Source organism: Eleutherodactylus coqui, chromosome 10 (assembly GCF_035609145.1).
Source record: "Eleutherodactylus coqui strain aEleCoq1 chromosome 10, aEleCoq1.hap1, whole genome shotgun sequence".
In the NCBI taxonomy this organism is placed as follows: Eukaryota; Metazoa; Chordata; class Amphibia; order Anura; family Eleutherodactylidae; genus Eleutherodactylus; species Eleutherodactylus coqui.
This window is the reverse complement of record NC_089846.1, coordinates 53,589,904-53,611,141: the sequence shown is the minus strand read 5'-3', so window position 1 is coordinate 53,611,141 and position 21,238 is coordinate 53,589,904. Positions and strand designations below refer to the sequence as shown.

The 21,238-nt window shown below is 43.0% G+C and overlaps 1 protein-coding gene across 1 annotated transcript in view; it reads right to left on the bottom strand.

Moving 5' to 3' along the window:
• BTK (Bruton tyrosine kinase) overlaps positions 1-15,869 on the bottom strand; it is an 86,234-nt gene extending 70,365 nt beyond the window's left edge. The window contains exon 1 of the mRNA XM_066581009.1: positions 15,769-15,869. The gene's annotated coding sequence lies outside the window, so the exon portion shown is untranslated. The remainder of the gene's footprint in view (positions 1-15,768) is intronic.
• Positions 15,870-21,238: the final 5,369 nt, after the last annotated feature.

Here is a 21,238-nt window from a genome sequence, read left to right as displayed (position 1 = left end):
CTTCGCAGGGCCTTCAATTCACATTGTATAACAATTAGGCACATCTTCTTGTGAACAACGAATAAAACAGTCAATTCGTCTAGCCCATGGATGGTCTCCCCGATCGACTGTTCTTTTACTATATCAACGCTTAACTAACTGAAAGTAGAGGTGGGTTCAATGTCGTAATGAGTGTTACTATTTATGTGATGGGAATCCCTTTCATTAGACCGAGAGAAAAACAGGAGAAGAAAGGAAAAAAAAAAGAGGGAAGAATATAGAAACAATCTAAGCGAGTTAATCAGATATGACAGAGAAACAAGGTACCTCGTCTATAACACACCGAGCACATATACACAGACAAGACAACAACAACACAACAAAACAAAAAAAAAGGGTGGGGGGTATATACTTAAAGAGGAAGTGGGGAGGATAGGAAGGGGAGGCTCTCCTGTCGATCTCTAACTCAAAAGGGCCTGTGTCCTCTTCAGAGCTCGTGGGTAAGACTAGTCAAACAGGCTGGTAAACTCTGCTGAGGATTCAAACATAATCACGTGGTGCGATCGGGGAGCCGTGCAGGGAGCCGTGCCCCAGGGCTGCCTTGAGACACTGCCTATCAAGCCTTCCCCATGGGGTGGCTTGATAGGCTGCTGTGAAATTGCAGTATGACGTAATGCTGTAGCATTACGTCATACTGCAGGAGCGATCAAAGCATCGCATATTGTAGTCCCCCAGGTGGACTTGAATGTAAAGTAAAAAAAAAAGATCAATAACGTTTTTTTAGTTGTAAAATTTAAAAAAGTAATAAAAGTTTAAATCTTTTGCCATATCTATAGTTAAAAAATCTAAATAATAAAATAAAAATACATATCTGGTATCGCTGCGTCTATCAAAGTCGCACATTATTTACCCCGCACGGTGAACGTCGTCCGAAAAAAAAAATAAAGAACGCCAGAAATGCACCTTTTCAATCACCCTGTCTCCCAAAAAAAAAGCAATAAAAAGTGATCAAAAAGTCGTATGTATTCTGAATTGGTACTATCAGAAACTACAGAACATCCCGCAAAAAATGAGCCCTCGCTCAACTATGTCGACGGAAAAATAAAAAAGTTATTGCGCGCACAAAATGACCGCAGAAAATAATTGAAAAAAATGAAATGTCTCTGAAAAAAAGAAGAGTAGTATAGTAAAAAAAAAACTATACAAGTTTGGTATCGTAGTAATCGTACTGACCCGTAGAATAAAGTTATTATGTCATTTTTGTTACAGGTTTTGCGCCGTAGAAAAAAGACTCACTGAAAGATGGCGGAATGTCGTTTTTTTTCCATTTTACTCCACTTAGAATTTTTTAAAGTTTTTTAGTTCATTATATGGTACAATAAATAGCACCATTGAAAACTACAACTCGTCCCGCAAAAAACAAGCCCTCATACAGTGACGTCAATGGATTAATAAAGGAGTTACGATTTTTTAAAGGGGGGAGGAAAAAACGAAAATGGAAAAAAAAGGGGCCGCGTCATGAAGGGGTTAAAGGGTAAAATGTCTGGTACGGTTATGAAAGCGCGTTATCTGCGGTTGGCTGTGTACTGTCAATATCTGACATCTCTACATGAGTCAGTTCTAGGCCTTTGTGATTGTGGTGTGATATCACATCACATGTTATTGTCACTGATGCTAATCTATAAGGGGAGGAGGAGGCGGCACATGAAATTGCATTCTGCTTCATGCACCTGCATTTTTTGAAATTGCATAGACTTTGACAAGGATATTAAACAATCGGACAGACATAGGAAATATAGAAAAGGTGTGCAGAGTGCTAAGACAGCAGAAATGCAGTCCTAAGCTCTCGCTCATGACCTAAGCGCTTCAGCCAATCAGAATCAGAGCTACCAGCAGGCGGGGATTTAAAATCCACACATGCTGCTAACTGAGAACTATAGAGTCGGGGACAGTGGCATAAGCCCCTCCCTGAAAAGCCATTTAAAATAGTGAAAATAAGAAAAGATAAAAACTCACCTGCCGGGGCTTAGCCGCGGTTTCTGGCGCTGTCCCCGACTCTGCAGTTCTGAGCTATGAGCAGCCGGGGATTTAAAATCCCCACCGGCTGGTAGCTCTGATTGTGATTGGCTGAAGCCGCGGCTCCATTGACAACAAGCACGCAGCTGTGTTCACACGTGTTTTTGCTCGTACCTAGGTGCGCACGTATGTCTGCACCTAAGTATGCACAAAAACACGCTCGTGTGAACCCACCCTTAGGCCGGCTGCACACACTTAGGCCAGCCATGTCACATGACATGCCCATAGCGTCACATGACGCGGCTGTAGGTGGGGAAGATAGCGTGACGGACGGGCTTCCATTGACTGCAATGGAAGCCATCCGCGCATACACCCGCGGCAAATAGAGCATGCCGCGGGTGAGGACGGGTGATTTTACGGTGCGGAATTCCGCGGTGGAATTCCGCACCGTAAGCATTGTGCGGAACCTAATAGCTGCGGGCAACGCAGCGGATTTCCGCCGTGAAGTGTCATGCGGGACGTAGGACGCCGGATCCGCAGGTAAGTATTGGGGTCTCTGGGGGGCGCAGTGACTGGCTTCGCCGCGGCGGAGCCCGTCACGGCCGTGTGCAGCCGGCCTAAGTCTGTAGTTTTTAACTCTTCTGTCACCTAACACATGAGATAAGGGAATAAATCCCTCTATGTATTTGTGCTGCACTTTGAACTACATAAAAGAAAAATCACAGAATAAATGAATTCTTTTTCAGTGTTTTTTTTGTGCGGACAGATGTTAACTTCAAGATTGTAGTGAAATCTTCAGCGTAACATAAAGCACTTAAAGAAAAAACAAAGAAACAAACAACAAAATCATAATGTTTTAACAGCAAAAAACTCCCACTGTTAAAAAGTGTATGTGCAAAGGAGGCCTAGGGCCCAATGTCCACGGATGGGGTTAAATTGCGGAATCTGCACGGGGCACCCGCACGGATGAATGGCAGTTCAAGCCGCCCATGGGAGTCCGCACTGGAATTAAAGCATGCGGATTTGTTTCGGTCCGGATAACAAATCACAGCATGCTGCATTTCAGTGTGGATCCCGCACAGACTGCTTCCATTAAAGTCAATGGAAGCCGTCCGCTCCGTGGCTCTCCCGCAATTAAATTAGGTATTACCTTTTAGTGTAATCCTGTCTGTGACGTTAGAGAGATGACGGCTGCAAAGCTTTCTCTGTAGATCGGGAAGTGACAGACTAGCATTGGGCTCTGTCGTCGGCGTGAAAAGCAAATCACCAAAAATTCTTTAAAAATATGTTTAACACAAAAATGTGCTTTATCTAATAAGTCATTTTCTGATGAGGGATGACACATTCCTTTTAACTCTTTAACACTACAGGACGTACGTTTACGTCCTGCCTGCGGGGTACTTTGCTCAACAGGACATAAACTTACGTCCTGAGGATGGCGTGAGATCAGAGGCTGAGACAGCTGTGGCAGAGGATTTCCCATTGTCACAGTGTTCAGTGCTGCCAGCCCCATTGACCAAAGGTGAAACCCCTGGATGTGACAGCATCCATGGGTTTCACATCCAAGGAATGCCCTGCTGCAGCTGTCACAGCTGCAGTCGGGGATAGCGGGCAGCACATTTTTTGTGCGAAAAACAGGTCCGGTTTTTCCTGCGTGCCACCCGCTTCAGTCACGCAAATTTTTGAATGCATGCGTTATGCGCACAAAAATTTGCGCTTTAAAACGCCCGTGTGACTGAGCCTTAAGGGTTAGATATGAAATGCAAGTGCAAACTCACATGCCGGCTCTGAGGTGCGTGCAAAGATAGGACATGTCATATCTTTGCTGCGTGCTTTCTATAGGCTTCTATGGGAGCCTTGAAAGCACACAGCATGCACCTCACTACAGGGCAATAGTATAAGTAAAGGGTTCTCGAATGTGTGAAGCAGCCTCATTATGCTTCATCTGAGAGCCCTGTTAAAAAGAGGATGGAGTCTGTCTATGTGACTCCTGAGTTTCTGGGTTCCTGGCTAACACTGACTATACAATGGTTCTGTACACTTTTGACCACAAGGCACGACAGAGGATTAGACGCCCCTTGTACTGAGATACGATTGCTGACATATGAAGTATGGTATGTGATATGAAGTTGTGAGGCACTAGACCTACTAGATAGTTCCTGACAATGTTTCATTAGCGGTCAGATGGGCAGGTTTGGTTTTGTTCCTGTGCACTACGGTGATGCAAAGTGCTGTATCAACAAGTTTGCCGTGAAGAGGCAATAAATCTGGCAAACTAAACTTTAATTGTGGAAGTGAGTTCCTGCCCATGTGCTAACCATAATGTGGTGGATGATGGTGGTCCTGAGCAAATGACTAATTCCCTGAGGTCATAGGCTATATCACACAATGGGGCATTGGAATGGATTACTAATTGCATATAGATGACACTCCTCCCAATAAAGCATGTACAGATTAGCCACAGAGTGGCTACATTTTAGCTGCCATGGGACAACCTGATATCTGCAAATAATAAACCTGGTTGAACACAAAAATGTAACAAAAATTCCAGCCATTCTATGCATAATGGGCACCCTTGACTGAATGGGGTAAAACATGTGGGATTAGATACTCTTATTGTAATTAGTCATAGATGAAATGTCCAATGTCTGATGTTAAGAGGCAGATTGAAGCTCCACTAATGATATAGGAGCCATCTGTTCATGAAATTCCATATTTGGAAAGAAAATCACGGAGTCCAAGTGAATTGAGATAATTAATTTTGCCAGAGAATCGCGGCAATTCGCAGCATGCTGTGATTTGCCGGCCGCAAGCAGAGAATCACTATGATTCTCCACTCGTGGACAGGGAGGCTGAGCTTTTCATAGCAAAGCTATGGAAAGTGTGCACTGCATTCCCCACGGCCGGATTATCGCCATAGGGAACGCAATGCAAAAACGTCCGTGGACAGGCAGCCTAAGGGGACCGATCCGCAGCGGTTAACCCGCACGCGTGATCCACGCCCCATAGGGATGCATTGGACACCCGCAGTTGATTAAATACCTGCGGATGTCATTTTCCCCTGAGGCGCGGATTGAGTGTGCTGGAAAACACCAGCAGCATGCTCCATTTTAGTGCGGGTCTCCCGTAGGCTTCTATTGAAGGCTATGGAAGCCATCCGGATGCGCGGCACAGCGGCAGCTGAATTCCTGCTCTCCGGTGCGGGAGAGCAGGAGCTCAAAAGAAAACAAAAGAGTGCACGGCGCCGAGCACATCCGGCGAGCCGAAGAAAGAAGATCCGGCCGCGACGGAGGGAAGATCCGCAGCATCCGGACAGGTAAGTAATGCTTATTTTTAGGCCTCATGTCCACGGAAAAGGAGGGACCCGCTGTGGGATTCTGCATGAAGAATCCGCGACGGGGCTGATTTCCCCCGTGGACATGAGGCCTTAGTGTCAATGGAGTTTGCATGTAGAGTTAGGATGTCCTGTGTTTATGTTTATGTCTGGCTTGTTTGTATTTTATTGTCTTATTTTTTTTACGTTTTTTGCGCCCTTATATTAGTTTTTGGGTGGAAAATTGTGGTAAACTGAAAAAATCATGATTAGACTAAGGAATATGAAATAAACCCCCAAAAATCTGTTCGATTATCTCATGAATTACAGTCAGTAGAGCTAAAGCTCTACACAAGGCCAAATTTTGAAAATCCGATATGTGTTATTTTAACATAGAATAACCCCATAAAGGTTTTGCATATCCCGGTGATTTTGACATTCTTTTTTCGCCGCATATTGTACTTCATTTAGGTGGTAAAAATAGATCAATAGAATTTGTGGAAATTTTTTTAAAAGTGCCAAATTTGGGAAAAGGTTTGAAAAAATTGTTGTTTTTTTTTTACATTTTCAACTGCAATCTCTCAATTATGTGCAAACTTGCGGTACAAATTTTTGATGAGATAAACAGATGGAAATATATACATTATTTTGGAAGTACATTGGAAAAACATTTGTTTTTATTAACCACTTATGAGACGTATAAATTTAACATTACTTATCAACATTTTGAGGAACACTTTGTTTTCTTATACTAAGCCAAGATTGCAAAGGCTCATAGGTGTCAGAATGATAGATACCACCACAAATGGGCCCATTTAAAAAAATACACATCTTAATGCATTCACTGAGGGGGGTCAGGAGTATTTTGACCCCACAGTTTTGTTTCAGGAGTTAAAGGGGTTGTCCCGCGCCGAAACGGGTTTTTTTTTTTTAAACCCCCCCCCCGTTCGGCGCGAGACAACCCCGATGCAGGGGTTAAAAAAACCACCCGCACAGCGCTTACCTGAATCCCGGCGGTCCGGCGTCTTCATACTCACCTGCTGAAGATGGCCGCCGGGATCCTCTGTCTTCATGGACCGCAGGGCTTCTGTGCGGTCCATTGCCGATTCCAGCCTCCTGATTGGCTGGAATCGGCACGTGACGGGGCGGAGCTACACGGAGCCCCATAGAGAAGAGGAGAAGACCCGGACTGCGCAAGCGCGGCTAATTTGGCCATCGGAGGGCGAAAATTAGTCGGCACCATGGAGACGAGGACGCCAGCAACGGAGCAGGTAAGTATAAAACTTTTTATAACTTCTGTATGGCTCATAATTAATGCACAATGTACATTACAAAGTGCATTATTATGGCCATGCAGAAGTGTATAGACCCACTTGCTGCCTCGGGACATCTCCTTTAATGCAAAAAATAAAATTTCATATTTTTGCAAATTTGTCATATGTTATAAAGACAGGATTTTTTCCTATAGTGCAGATGAAAATGAGAATTTGCACCCCAAAAATGATACCCCTGTTTGTCCTGTGTTTAGAAAAATACACGTTGTAGTCCTAATATTATGTCTGTATGCACAAAGGGGCCAAAACCGAAAGAAGCAGTCGGTGGCTTTCAGAACAGACATTTTGCTTGAAGGTGTTTCACGCACCATAGCACACTGGTAGAACCCTTGAGCTGCCAAAATGATAGAGAACCCCACAAATAACCCCATTTTTAAAACTAGACCCCTAGGGGTGTGTTGTCTATTTTGATCACAGTTTTTGAATGAAACCAAGCAAAGCAGAAAGAAAAAAATCTATTTTCATGTTTTTGACAATTGTGTCCTTTTAAAAACAGTTGTTTTTGTACAGCACACATATGAATGAAGACTTGCACCCCAAAATGGATCCACCTGTTTTTCGCGTGTTCAGAAACATACCCATTGTAGCCCCCAATATACTTACAGGACAAATCTAATTGCGTATTTGGTGTGGGTATAGCCATGACCATAGAGAACAATGGGTTCTATGTCACGTATATTCGCGGTAAAATAGAACATGCTGCGTTCTGTTTTCTGCGAGTGAATTAGGTAATTCCGCTCTGCTAATGTGAGCGGAACCGTGTAATCCAATGCATTTGATTGGTCCGCATATTACCCCGGATCAAACGCATGCAGAATCTGCAATTCCTATTCGGTCGTGTAAGACCAGCCAAAGGTAGATTGCTACCTTTTTATCACATGACTAGGGACCGCTCAACGAGGCCACCGGTCACTGCTCCAGGGTTTCGGCTAACTTTGGTAGCCAGGAGCAAGGAGATTATAAATTTCCCAGGCCCTCACTGTCTCCTGCACGTGTCAGTCATTTTGCCGACGGGCGCATGCGCAGAAGCCGGGGAAGGTCCGTGGAGGATGATCGCGTTGGGGTTCAAATGCGGAGGCCTCCGGTAAGAAGTTTTATTTCCCATCACTGATTGCATTGGTGAGGGGAGATTAAACTTCACCTTTTTTTTTACTTTTCTGTGATCCCCATTATCCATTGGATAACGGCAATCACATGACCGTGGACTGCTCATTGAGGCCACCAGTCACTGCTCCAGGCTCTCAGATACCTTTAGTAGCCTGGAGCAAGGATATTTAAAATTTCCCGGGCCCCAGCTTCAGCGCTTGCATCCGCCATTTTGCCAACAGCGCATGTACAGAAGCCGGGGAAAGATCTGCGGATAAAGATCCCATCGGGGGACATTGCCAGAGGCCTTAGGTAAGTATTTTCACCTCCCCTCATGGATTGGATCCAAGACGGGAGGTGAAATTTTAACCTTTTATTACTTTTACATGATCCCTGTTATCCATTGGATAGCGGCAATCACATGACCAGGGACCGCGTACCGGGCCCCCAGTGAAATCTCCAGGCTCTCGGCTATGTTTGGTAGCCAGGAGCAGGGAGATTTTAAATTTCCCCAGCAATCCTTTGCTTTTGCACATGCGTCCGCCATTTTGCCGACAGGTCCATACGCAGTTGCTGAGGTAAGGTCTGCGGATAAAACCGGGGGCCCTAGGTATGTAATTTTATTTTCCCTCATGAGACGAAACTTAAACTTTTTCTTTTTTTTTTACACTACATGACTGCCGTTATCCATTGGATAATAGTGATCATGTTACCGGGGACCACCCACGGCAGCCCCCTGGTAACATCTCCCTGATCTCGGCTATCTTTGCGAGCCGGGAGCAGAGACATTCTAAATTTCCCGGGCTCCTCTGCCTTTTGCTCATGCGTCCAACATTTTGTGCCTGGGGCCTATGCAGAAAAAAGCGTCTGGTCCTTGCCTTGTCACGGAGGCTGGAGGTGAGAAGTTTCAACTCCCCTCACGGATCCGAACCGTGAGGTCAGATGAAACTTTAAAATCACAGAGATGAGGGGGAACACAAAAAGATATTTCACTGCAAAAGAGCCAAAAATGCAATACCTGATGAAGTGCAGAGCAGGCACAATCGCTATAAGGCCGGCACAATGGCCGTAGGGTTGGCACAATGGCCGTAGAACCTAACAATATGCAGCAAGCCAGACTATAAACCAGAGTAGCTAAACTGTCCACTGGAGACTTATATGCAGCCACCCACTCAACCCAGCCCAGATTGGGGAGGAGTGACTGCATGCAACTAAATCTGCAATGTGAACGGAACGATACCACAGAAGCCAGCCAAGATGTCAGCCAGTGTGGCCCACTGTTCAGATACGGGGCAACCCACTGCTATGTCAGTGTGAGTTGTAATTCTGTATTGTGGGATGCACCCATCTATTGGCTGGCTTCTGTGGTATCGTTCACATTGCAGATTAGGTTGTTTGCAGTCACTCCTCCCGAATCTGGGCTGGGTTGAGTGGGTGGCTGCATATAAGTCTTCAGTAGACAGTTTAGCTCCTTCGGTTTATAGTCTGGTTTGCTGCATATTGTTAGACTCTACGGCCATTGTGCCGGCGTTATGGCCATTGTGCCTGCTTAGCAGTGAGTGTGCCTGCTCTGCACTTCTTCAGGTATTGCATTTTCGAGATGAAACTTTAAGTTTATTTAATTTTGTTTTTACTTTTATGTGATCACCGTTATCCATTGGATAATGGTGATTGTGTTACTGTGGACCGCACACCGCGACCCCCAATGATAGCCCCAGGCTCTTGGCAACCTCTGACAGCCGATAGCAGGGAGCTGTCACACTCCACAACCCCACGGCTTTAGTCTAGAGGGCCAGCGTGTTTTTACGGTCCTGTAAATTAAAGCCCAGACACCCAGGATGTGAAAACACGTATGGGTAGTCACTAAGGGGTTTCAGATAGTGAAAATCCAGGTGTGCAGAGTATGTCTCAAAAGATGTCTGTTTTATAATCTTAATTTGCATCTCTTCTTGGACTCTAATTTAGTTTTTATAACCAATTACATTTACCACATAAATTACTCCTCTAATTTTCCCAAGGATAGAAATAGCAATATCTACACATCACTTGTTGTCCGAACCCAACATTACTGCACCAAACGAACTTCTCCATTATAAAGATTAGTTATAGAATAAAAATTTATAGAATTTCCTAATACACATGGATTTAAAATTCTGTTTACACATCTTATAAAAATGCACTGGCTGCTATTTGCTCAGCAGAATATTATAGTCCATAGACTGCTCTGTCCATTGTAATGGACATTAGTCATGTGAGCTCTGATATTCAAATGACACTGATCAGGTGTGTAATAGGTGAATAATAGACTATACTATCCTACTGTGCAGAAAGGGGCAACTGCACTGATATAAGAAAGGTATGCAAGCAGAATTTTAAATACATGTATATTACAAAATGTATGGTTTCCTACAGGGGCATAACTAGAGGCTCAGGGGCCCAGGTGCAAAAGTTCAGCCGGCACCCCCCACCTTCCATCTGTACCCATACCCATACCTAAACTGTGCTGCATACAGCACAAATGAATTTACATACATGATCTAGCCCCTTGGCGTAAGCTTTCTAAACATGACTAATTTCCTGGACTATGTGAAAATTTCTTTGCAGCCCCTTAGGCTGTGTTCATATTTTTTGTTGAATTTTTGAAACACAATTAGGCTACTCTCACACATGCGGTCAGTTAAACACCACTTGAAACAGCAGCATTTTACCACGATTTCGAGCGACATTTTTGAACGTGTGGTACAGCGTTTCAGTGCTTTTTAACACATCTCATCATTGTAATGGGTGATGAGCTGCGTTAAAAAAGGCGAAATCGCTGAAAAGTAGAACAGTGATTGAAAATTGCTGTGTTAGAAACGCTGTGTTCGAGGGCAGGTCTGCAAAGTCAATGGGAGTGTTGTACCGTGATTAGTGTGGCGCTCGGGATGCCGCACTAATAGCGGTAAAAAAAAAAAGTGTGAGAGTAGCCTTAAAATCACATTACAAAACGCATGCGGATTTAAACAATGCATACGTTTTGTTTTTTAAACTGCATGCAGGTTTTTAATGTGTTTTTAATTGCGTGTAAAGTGGGCAATCATAAACAGGAAACACCCAGGTTATTCCAGCATGGCTATATCACTATATACATGGTCCATAGCACTATATATAGGGATACGTATATACAACTCCTGTATATAGCGATATTGACCATGCTGGTGTAAGACCCATTTCACATCTGTGTTGGAACCACCAGAGGGAGATTCCATCACAAATCCATCTCGAAATGCTGCAAGTCAATGGAGGACATCCCGTGCTGTTCAGTTCTGTCCAAAGACAGAGCCGTTCAGCTGTGGGGATTCCCCTTTCCTGTTCCCCGAACAAAGCAGAAAAGCTGAATCCCCAATGCAGGTATGAAACCCCCCTTACCAGGGTATATACTGTTTATAATTATATATGTTCAGCTGGTATAAGCTATACATCCTGTATATAGTGATATCAACCATGCTAGGATAACCTGGGCCAGGTTATATCAGCATGGTCCATATCACTTTATATAGGGAGATGTATAGCTTATACCAGCTGAACATGTAATTATTTATATACCCAGATTATACCAGCATGGTACATATCACTATACACAGGATGTATAAGTTATACCAGCTGCGCATATAATTATATACAGGAGATATCCAGGTTAGGCCATTTTCACACGGCCATGAAAATCATGTGAGATTTGTGCGTTGGGAGAGGCACAAATCTTTCACAAAAATTAACCCCATTCTTTTAAATGGGGTCATATACATGAGCGATGTGGGAAACAAATCGTGGCACGTCCTACCTTTGGGCGTGCCCTCGCATCACCGATTGCTTCCAATGGTGCCAGCTGCAGCATCGCGCCACATGTAAAGGTCCATTTAGACACAAGAATTATCGCTCAAAATTCACTCAAAGCCATCTTGTGAGTGATAACTGTTGCGTCTAAATGCACGGACATTGTACAGATTCGTTACTCGCTCAATTCTAGTTTTCTAGAACTGAGCGATGAACTCTTATCAGCGGTGCAGGCTGTTATCACAGTTGGCAGCGTTGATAAGATTCTTTCCGCTCGTGTCCCGCTGGTAGTTCACAGTAGGACAGTAAGCGCACAGAACAATGCAGCTATTTGCTTATGCAAAACAGCTGTATTGTGCTCCTAGTAATCGTGACAGTGTCCAGCTCCGCCTGCATAGCTCTTTAGTAGCTAATTAGCTACTTAGAGTTATGCAAAGATGATCGCTCAAAACTGTCACTCAAACTGTCGTTTGAGCTATCATCTTTCAGTGTAAATGGGGTCTTAGGTACACGCGGTGTGAGGTCTCCCCATTGAAAGCAATCAGAAAAACTCTGCAATCTTTTGCTGTAGTTGGTAGCCACGTTGGAGGAGCGCTGCTTCCCTGAAGTAATGTGAGTTGGGTTTGTGATAAAAACTACCTCGCATCCGCAGGGAAATCACATGTTAGCGAGCATATCATCGGGCCGTGATTCACAGTTCGATATCACACTCACCCGTGTGGAGTTAGCCTTATACTGGCATGGTTATATCGCACTCACCCTCCTGTATATAGTGATATGGAGCATGCTTATGTAACCTGGATATTGTCTGTATACTCGTATCTACAGCTGGTATAACTCATACCAGCTATACATATTTTTTAGTACATACAATACTTAACATTTACCAAACATCAACGGGTGTCCTCTCGTAAGAATATATAAATCCTATACTAAGAAAGAACTATCTGTACTGCCTATATTGTCTCTGATAGAGTAACGTAAAAGTATTTTCTCCAAAATTGAGCTAATAAAACTCTGGAACAGGCATCAAATTGCAATTAAAGTTACAACAATACTCAATGAATCTCCTGATGACCCGCTTAAAATAGCGGCGAAACGCGTCGAGATTAAAAAATACTAAAATTGGAGACTATGGATGTTACAATTGAAACTATAAAACAAATAGTAAACACTATCTATTGAGTAAATGCGTGGTCATACGGTTAATCAATAGCCAATGAAACTGTATGACACTACACTTTTTGATACAAAGAGGTAATGAGCCCCTATGTATTTGAACCTTACTTGGAGTAAGAATCATATACTTATATTGCCAAGAATAAAGGCACACACCCTTTGTATTCGCAAACCTTCCCTCTTATGATATTGGAAAAGATGCAAGATTAGACGCTGTGACATCTGTATCCAGTCTAATGCTTGATCAACCTTTATTATAAGATTAAGAATACGGGAAGAGATACGTAAGAAATTAATTTTGATTCTACCCGGACTTGAGTTTTATGATACAGCGACAGCTACTGTATTATTGTATAAATACACGGCCCTCTCTGAATATTAGAATGGTACGATAAAACTAATAAAGTAGCTATAGTCGCTCACCCTTCATTAAGGTCAATATACCTCTGGTAATCTAGAGGGTTATTTGTAGTGCCCCGTTTTGTTCTATTGTGTTTTTTAAAGCTATCTAATAAAAGGAATTGATTTTAATTTATGTCTAAACTGTGAAGGGATACAATACTTAACAGCGGCGTGTACTCTTCCCCTGCTCTCCTCCACTCTCAGACACTGTCATTGCAATGCTGGCCGGACCAATCACAACTGCAGTCTATTAGTGGAAGGGAGGAGCTTGCGCCCAGGGCGCTGCAGCCTGTAATTGCCAACTCCCTGGTAACAGTGCCACCCCTAGTCAGCCTGCGGCGGTGAACCAGCATATGGCAGGTGGCCTGCAGGCCCCCATTCACTAAGAGGCCGGGTTGCAACTGCAACCCCTAGCAACACACCAGTGATTTCCTATTATATAACTCAATACATAAAAGCTGTAGAAGGAGAAATCCATCATTTAAGCATAGCTTAGAAAGTAACAGCAGCATGGTAGACGTTATACAGCAGTACTGAGCAGTATACCTGTTATTTCAGTAGCTGTGAGATAGCAAACACTTACTATTAGCTGTAGCAGCCTGTCTGTGTGAACTAGACCATGTGTGAATCCACCCTCAGGGTGAAGTCACATGTTACAGATTTGTTGAAAAGATTTCTGTAACTACAAATTATTTCACTAATCTAAATGTGGATATTTTAGTGGCAATCACATGGATTTCTGTAAGCTCCATTCAGATGAAAGACATTTCTGCAGCTAAGCTGCCACGTATGAGTTTAACCGTACACTTTAAGCGGAGATCACATCTGCATAAGACATTGGAGCATCAGTTAAAGATCATGTCACATTTGATAGAACAATAGTGCAGCATGTAGCACTTTTTTTTACATTAAAACAATAGACCCCATTATCTCCCACAGCTGAATCCACAACGCAGATGTGAACAGAGCTAACAATTCTTATCCATGCCCTGTGTCTGGAATTACAGATCAACTAGTTGGCTGGATTGTAGCAATCCCAAATGGATACCATATACTGTACAATAGGGGTAGGGTATGCCATCAAAGTGAGCATTCATAAAACCCCTTTATTTTTTAGTTTGTTGCATTCTTGCATAACAATGGATTCATGTACATAATGTAATCTTCGCTAGAAGCAGTTTTTATTATTCAGTACCATTGAAAAAATAGCTTCTTCAGAAGAGAAAAACTGGACAAATATGGAAAACTGTGTATGTCATTGTGATTAGTGTTGAGCGATTGATTAATTCTTTGGAGTGCCGGAGTTGTATGTTCAAGTCTGACCAAGGGCAACATCTGGATGAGTTTTTCAACGTCTATTCAGATGTTATCCTCGATGGGATCTGAACCTTGGACGCCAGCAGTGCAAGGCAACAGAGCTAGCGACACTCATAGAAAACAGGGGCTCACACACACCTACTGACCGGGCCTGAGGTAAACATATCGTAACTGGAAAAATGACTATGGGGAACATCATAAAGCTCTCAAAAATTGGCCAAAATTATATATATAAAAAAAGACCCCCAAAATGTTCCTGTTCCAAAAAGAATACCCCTCTCTTCTCCTATGGTGAAAATCCCATGAAGTTTACAGTGCCTGGAAATCGGCACTTAACTAGGTTACTTAACAGCACTGATCGGGGAAATAGAGGGCGACAATGGAGTGTTACAATGGTATTTTGTTTCTTTTAAAAAAAATAAAAAAAGTGCTTGCAAAAAAAAAGCCACCTGAAAAGTGCTTGCAAAAAAAAGCCACCTGAAAAGTGCTTGCTAAAAAAAAACAAAAAACACACGCATGAATTTCATGGCATTTTTCTTACAAGCCCATAAAAACATCACAAAAATTGTGAAGGTTGCCCAAGGGTATAGCCGCATGTAATGTAAATTCAGCAAATTGTCCGCAATGCATTTGCTTGCAGAAATTCTACAGTATTGTAAGAAATCTCATTTACATGCTGCAGAAAAAATCTGAGTACAAATTGACCTGTGGTGCAGATTTCATATCCGTCGTGTGACAACTTCTGCTAAGGATATTCACAACAGAGGGGGTGAAAAGCCATGGCAAATCCATACTTAACACATTTTGATACAGGTCAAAAAAAATCTGCGCCTGATATTCCAATGTGGAAACTACATCCCATGTGGACGCACCCTAAAGAATATTACCATATCATGGGTTACTTTCTGCCTGTTGTACAGAGAGAATGTTACACTGCAGCATATCTACATGGCCGTATTATATAGGCCTGGATTTTAAAAGTGCAGCTTGTACGACCTTAATTTATTTTGCGAATGGAAAGCACGCAATGAATTCTAGGGAGAGCGATTAAGTATGTTTGCATCCACATGTGATCGGCATTTGATCTGTATTACCTCATTATCTTATCCATATTGTATCTATTTACCCAAGAGGCTCTCCAATGCATCCAAACCATAAAAGAAGGTGTTCTAGCCAGTTCAATCCACCAGCACTCAGAGCTCATATTCAACAACCATCATAGATTTTATCAATACTTCACTTTCCTTTAGCTTTATCAAACTTGAAACAATAATGAACAGAAAGTCAGTAAGAATATAATAACAATAAAAGTAACCTTTTTATACTTACAAAAGGTACTTGGAAACTTTCTGTGCACCCCTATAGTTAGGCACGCTTGTGTTAAGGTAGAGCAGACAGCTGTAAAGAAATGGATGAAGGACAACATGCTCTAGACTGAGAGGCTTTTTATTCTTCTGTTTTTTTTCATAATACTCCCAGTTCCTCTTTTTAACTTCCTGTGTCAGGAGATGGCTCAGTTTTGATTACTGCACAGATGAGACTGAAGTAGTGGCACCCTCAGCTTATTACTGTGCAGACTATTTAACGTGCATTGTTAATATGCTCTATCTATCCATTATTGATCCGTGGCTCATGCTATATGATAAATTTAGTGTATCCTTATGATCTTATGTAACGGGTGGTTGAGATGAACCGCCTGCACCCTCTTACAAAGTATATAACTGAACGGTGCCTAAGGTTGTGTCAGGTTGTGCCCTGTATTGTGAGCATATTTAGTAGGTTTCCATAAATTTCTAGAATGATGACTGTCAATACTGTGTATGATGGATGCAGCCTATGCTCATCGTATTTGATTTAAACATGCTGTCGTGTAGTGCCCCACCACCACCACTATTTGCATGCGTTGCGATTCCTGCTGGCCGTAGTACTCTCACTTTGGACACTCTGGTAAACAATATATAAGAGTACATTGAAGGAAACAAAAGGTTGTTTCATGTAGTTGAAGTCAAAGTGTATAGTTTGGTCTAGGGTGTAGAGTGTTCCTGTCGAGTGTGGTCAGAGTCATGAGCATCAACTGGCCTGATCTATGAGAGTAGAGTTGGGACCGAGCAGAGAGCTGCACTTCAGCAGTGGATCCTGTTGGGTGGAAACCTCCTCCCCGTCATCTTAACCCATATTGACTGCAGTCTTGCTTTGGATCGCCGGGCCGGAGAAGAACACAGAGGTATAGCTAGCAATTCAAGGGGAGACATCCGGAGTGAGCCTCCAACCCAGGTAAAGCAGGTTTACAACTGCAGAGGCACATCCTAATCATAGTGGTTACATGAAGACCAGTGTTACCACCATGAAGTGACCATACTGTAAGGCGTTAGATACCAGTTCTACACAGGTGCTCTGCAGGCTGTATTAGTGATTACAGTACAGGAAAATCCAATTACTCACATGACGCCTTCTCTGATTGGAATCCTTAACTTTTCTCCTTCTTTTCATCTGGCCTAGACCTCCATGATGACTTCCTCCGGTCACCATATACTATATTAGAGGAGAAAAAAACACAGAAAAGCTGACGCTTCATGTGAAGCCTCCTTGGACAATTGAAGTACAATTTGTTTACTCACTTGGTTAGGTTGTGTATACATAAAACTAAATAGGAAGATGAAACAATACCCCTGCAGCATCAATGTCAGACATTTTAACAAACCTTGTAACAATGACTGGGAATTGAAAGCCAAGACAGAATTCCATGCAAACTGCTGTTTCGGGGCGATTGCCCCTCATCAGTTTGCAGCAGATTTCTGGATTGGTTAGTGAGAGGCCTATAGATGAGTTACAAGGCTTGCTAAAAAGTCTGGCATTGACTTGCAGTAATACTGTCTGCCAATAGGTGGCGCTGCAGAGTTATTGCTCCATCTTCAATTTGCATATTTCCCAAGTGAACAAAGATGGCACTTTTAGGTGCTCTCCATAAGGAGAAACAATTCCCTTCCTGACCTACATAAGACTATTAACACATGAAGGATAATTATCCTAGGACTGCACCCTGCTCTATGGACATTGGACACCTGCTGTGCAGATGAAGGAATGGGAGGTGAACACTGCAAAAAATGTGGAGAACCAGACGCAAGTAATCACGCAGGTGGGGTGGAAGTGGAGGTCAGACTGGGCCCTGGCCTCGTTAGACGCAGCCAAGGCGTTTGACTCGGTCGAGTGGCCATATCTGATGGAGACCCTGCGGAGGTTTGGACTAGGAGACTCATTTATTAGGTGGATCTCTATACTCTACAAATCCCCGTCTGCTAAAGTAGTGGTAAATGGCCTGGCCTCCACCTCCTTCCAACTACATCGGGGGGACCCGACAGGGCTGCCCCCTCTCTCCCCTTCTGTTTGCGATTGCAATAGAACCCCTGGCCCTGAAAATCGACAGCACACGGCATATAGAGGCATCCAGATAGGACCCAGAGAGGACAGAGTCGGATTATACGCAGACGAGTGGCTATCTCCCTAATAGACGAGTTTGGAAACTTCTCAGGACTACGTATTAACTGGCAGAAATCCGTGTTTATGCCCCTAAGAACAGAAGGATGGCAGATGGGAGACATATTGTAAGCTGCAAGTTACCCCCCAATTTAAATACCTAGGGATCTGGATTACTAGAGACCATACGCTAAGCCTAGACCTAAACATCACCCCCTTATTGACAACCCTACAACAAAAACTTAAATCCTGGAGCTCCTTGCCACTGTCTGTAGCAGGTAGAATTAACCTCATAAAAATGATAATACTCCCCAAGTACTTATACTGTCTAGAACACGCAGAAGCACCCATACCACAGAAATTCTTCAAAAAAATAACTCCCTAATAATACCATTTATATGGGGGAACTCTAGGGCCAAACTCCGTATGGAAACTCTACAGCGGCCTAAAGAAATGGCAGGAATGGTGCTACCAGACTTCAAAATTTATTACCTAGCGGGTCAAGTAAGATACATCCGACACTGGTTATCGGGCTCTTCTCTCCCAAACTCCGAGCACCACCTGATGTTCTTTCTTTCAGAGGCATCGCTTTGGATCCTCCTAGAAAAGCCGAGACTATTGACAAAACAGATGCTTCCCATACATAGACTCGCAACCAATGTGTGGCAGGCGTGCAAACGCTTGGCTAAATGGGAAGACATCCCCCTGGAGACCCCCCTGTGGGATAACAGAGAGCTACTACACCTGATAAACTTACCAGACAAACAATTTTGGGTAAACCTGGGAATCACTACCCTAGAACACTTATACATAGATCAAGTATTGGATACTTTGAACAATTAGAGCAACTATACCAAATCCCAAGATCCGGCTTCTTCAGATATCTACAAACTCAGGCATGCCCTTACAGCACAATTCCCAGAGCCCAGACAGCCTTTCTCCCAATACCCATTAATAGGCATACTGCGCACCCAGGGGCCCAAAGGCCTGATATCGGTACTATATACCCACCTACTATGATCTAAGATCCCTGACACGCCCATGACAGTGGTGGAGAGATGGAAAGATCTTATCCCCACCCTTACTAATGAGGACTGGGAAACCACAATGTCCACGTATACCACGGTGTCACCAGCCGCAAATAATAAATTAACACAATTATACATACTGCACCAATGCTACTTGACACCGACTAGACTCCACAAAATGAATAGGACACCTACAAACCAAAGCCATCGATGCAGAGCACCAAACGCAAACTTTAACCACCTAATATGGAATTGCCCAAACATTGCTACATACTGGGGAGAAGTCATTGAATTCCTAACTCAACTGATGGGTGTACCGGTACCATACGACCCAGCGATATGCCTCCTGGGTATCTTAGATGAAGAACAATGGCAATATCACGACAGGATATATCTCACCAAGGTACTATTTTATGCCCGTAAAACAGTGGCCCTGCGGTGGATGGACAGGCGCCCCCCGACACTTTCAAAATGGCAGAATATAATCAATACTATACTACTGTATGAAAAAATAGTTTACAAAATAAGAAAGTGCCCTGAAAATTTTAATAAGGTATGGGAGAGATGGTGTGGGTCAACTGACACAGTAATCACGCAAGACCGATTCCAAAGCCTGTTGAGAGCAACTGCACCCAGAATGAACCCGTAAAACAAGCAAATATTACTGCCCCCCCACTGGAACCACGAGCAAATGTATTGACACAATGTACCTAATTACTGCATATGTTAATGTGACGTATTCAAGAGCAACTGTATCACCACATGGAGCCTATGATATAACCAAAGTTGTTTATTCATGTTTTATATGGAATACACTGTTCAATAAAACGAGTTTAAAAAAAAAATGTGGAGAACCATCCAATGGAATCCACCAGGAATGGATCATTAAAGTAACATTCTTTATTAAGTCACAGAAAAGTATGGCCATATTCACTTACCAAAATAGTAGTAGGACACAAAAAGGGAGGCAGATATACAACCTCCCACTAAATGTAGAAAGACCAAATGCTAAATGGAGAAGCTTAAAAAGGTGCAAGGTACTAAGGAACAGCTGCCCACATGACCTACAGAGAGGGGAGTGGCCATCCAGTGCTGCACCTGAGTGGATACAGGATACAAAGGGTGCCAGGTCATATACCACTCAATGCAGATCCAGAACCCACCGATGGGGATAAAGCAGGCTGAAACATAGCAAAGTGCAGTCCACTTTGGTGCACTTTTTTGGTGTTTTGCACCTTTGCAATGCTCCTACATTTTGCACTTTGGCCGTCTGTATGTTTGTTTTTATCAATATCGTATCGTCTACAACATGCAGTTTGGCCCTTGGTGCTGGGGGAGACCGGAGTGTCAGTGCCAATGTGGGTTGCGCTTTATGTTTCAGCCTGCTTTATCCCCATCGGTGGTACATGACATGGCACCCTTTGTATCCTCTATCTACTCAGGTGGAGCACTGGATGGGCACTCCCCTCTCTATAGGCCATAGACGGGTTGTTCCTTAGTACCTTGCACCTTTTTAAGCTCCTCTATTTAGCATTTGGTCTTTCTGCATTTAGTTGGATTTTATTTATCTGCTTACTACTATTTTGACAAGTGGATATGCGAGTTTGTACATTTTTCCTTTCCTGTGATAACATTCTTTATCAGGAGTTGGAAACACCAATAGGTGATCTAACGTTACTCTACACAATCTAAAATATGCCATATTTATCATCCAGCATGAGACAGTGATAAATCTGGAACATTTTAAGGTTGTCTAGTCTGTTAATACCACCTATTAATTGGTGCTTCCAGTACCTAATAAAGAATATTAATTTAGTGAGCGGCTCCCAGCTTAAACTGTCTAATTATCCCCAGACAATATTAGTAAATCTGCCTGAACATGTCCAAACACCGCACTATTAGATACAAACATCAAATCAATCCATTTTATATCATTTCAGAACCCACCGGCTTCGAAACACTAAAAGGAAAAGAAACGGTTTGGATCTTCAGTCTTTATACTCTACGGCTGGGAGGTCTGAATGAGAGGTCTGATACAGTACAATAATCAGGATAGCAGTTAACCAGTCCTCTTCAATGTTATCAGTCAAAAGAAGAATAAGTAATGAATATCTGGTTTCCCAATTATATGTTAGTATAATAAAGCTTGTAGAGTCATGTATAAGATTGGAACCACATGACAAAATTTGGTCTTAATATACACATTATATAGATTTTTAGAGCACATTAACAAATCTAACAAAGTATTCACAAAGTACCAGCTCCCCGGGAGCTCCCTCTGTGGGCTGATATAGATG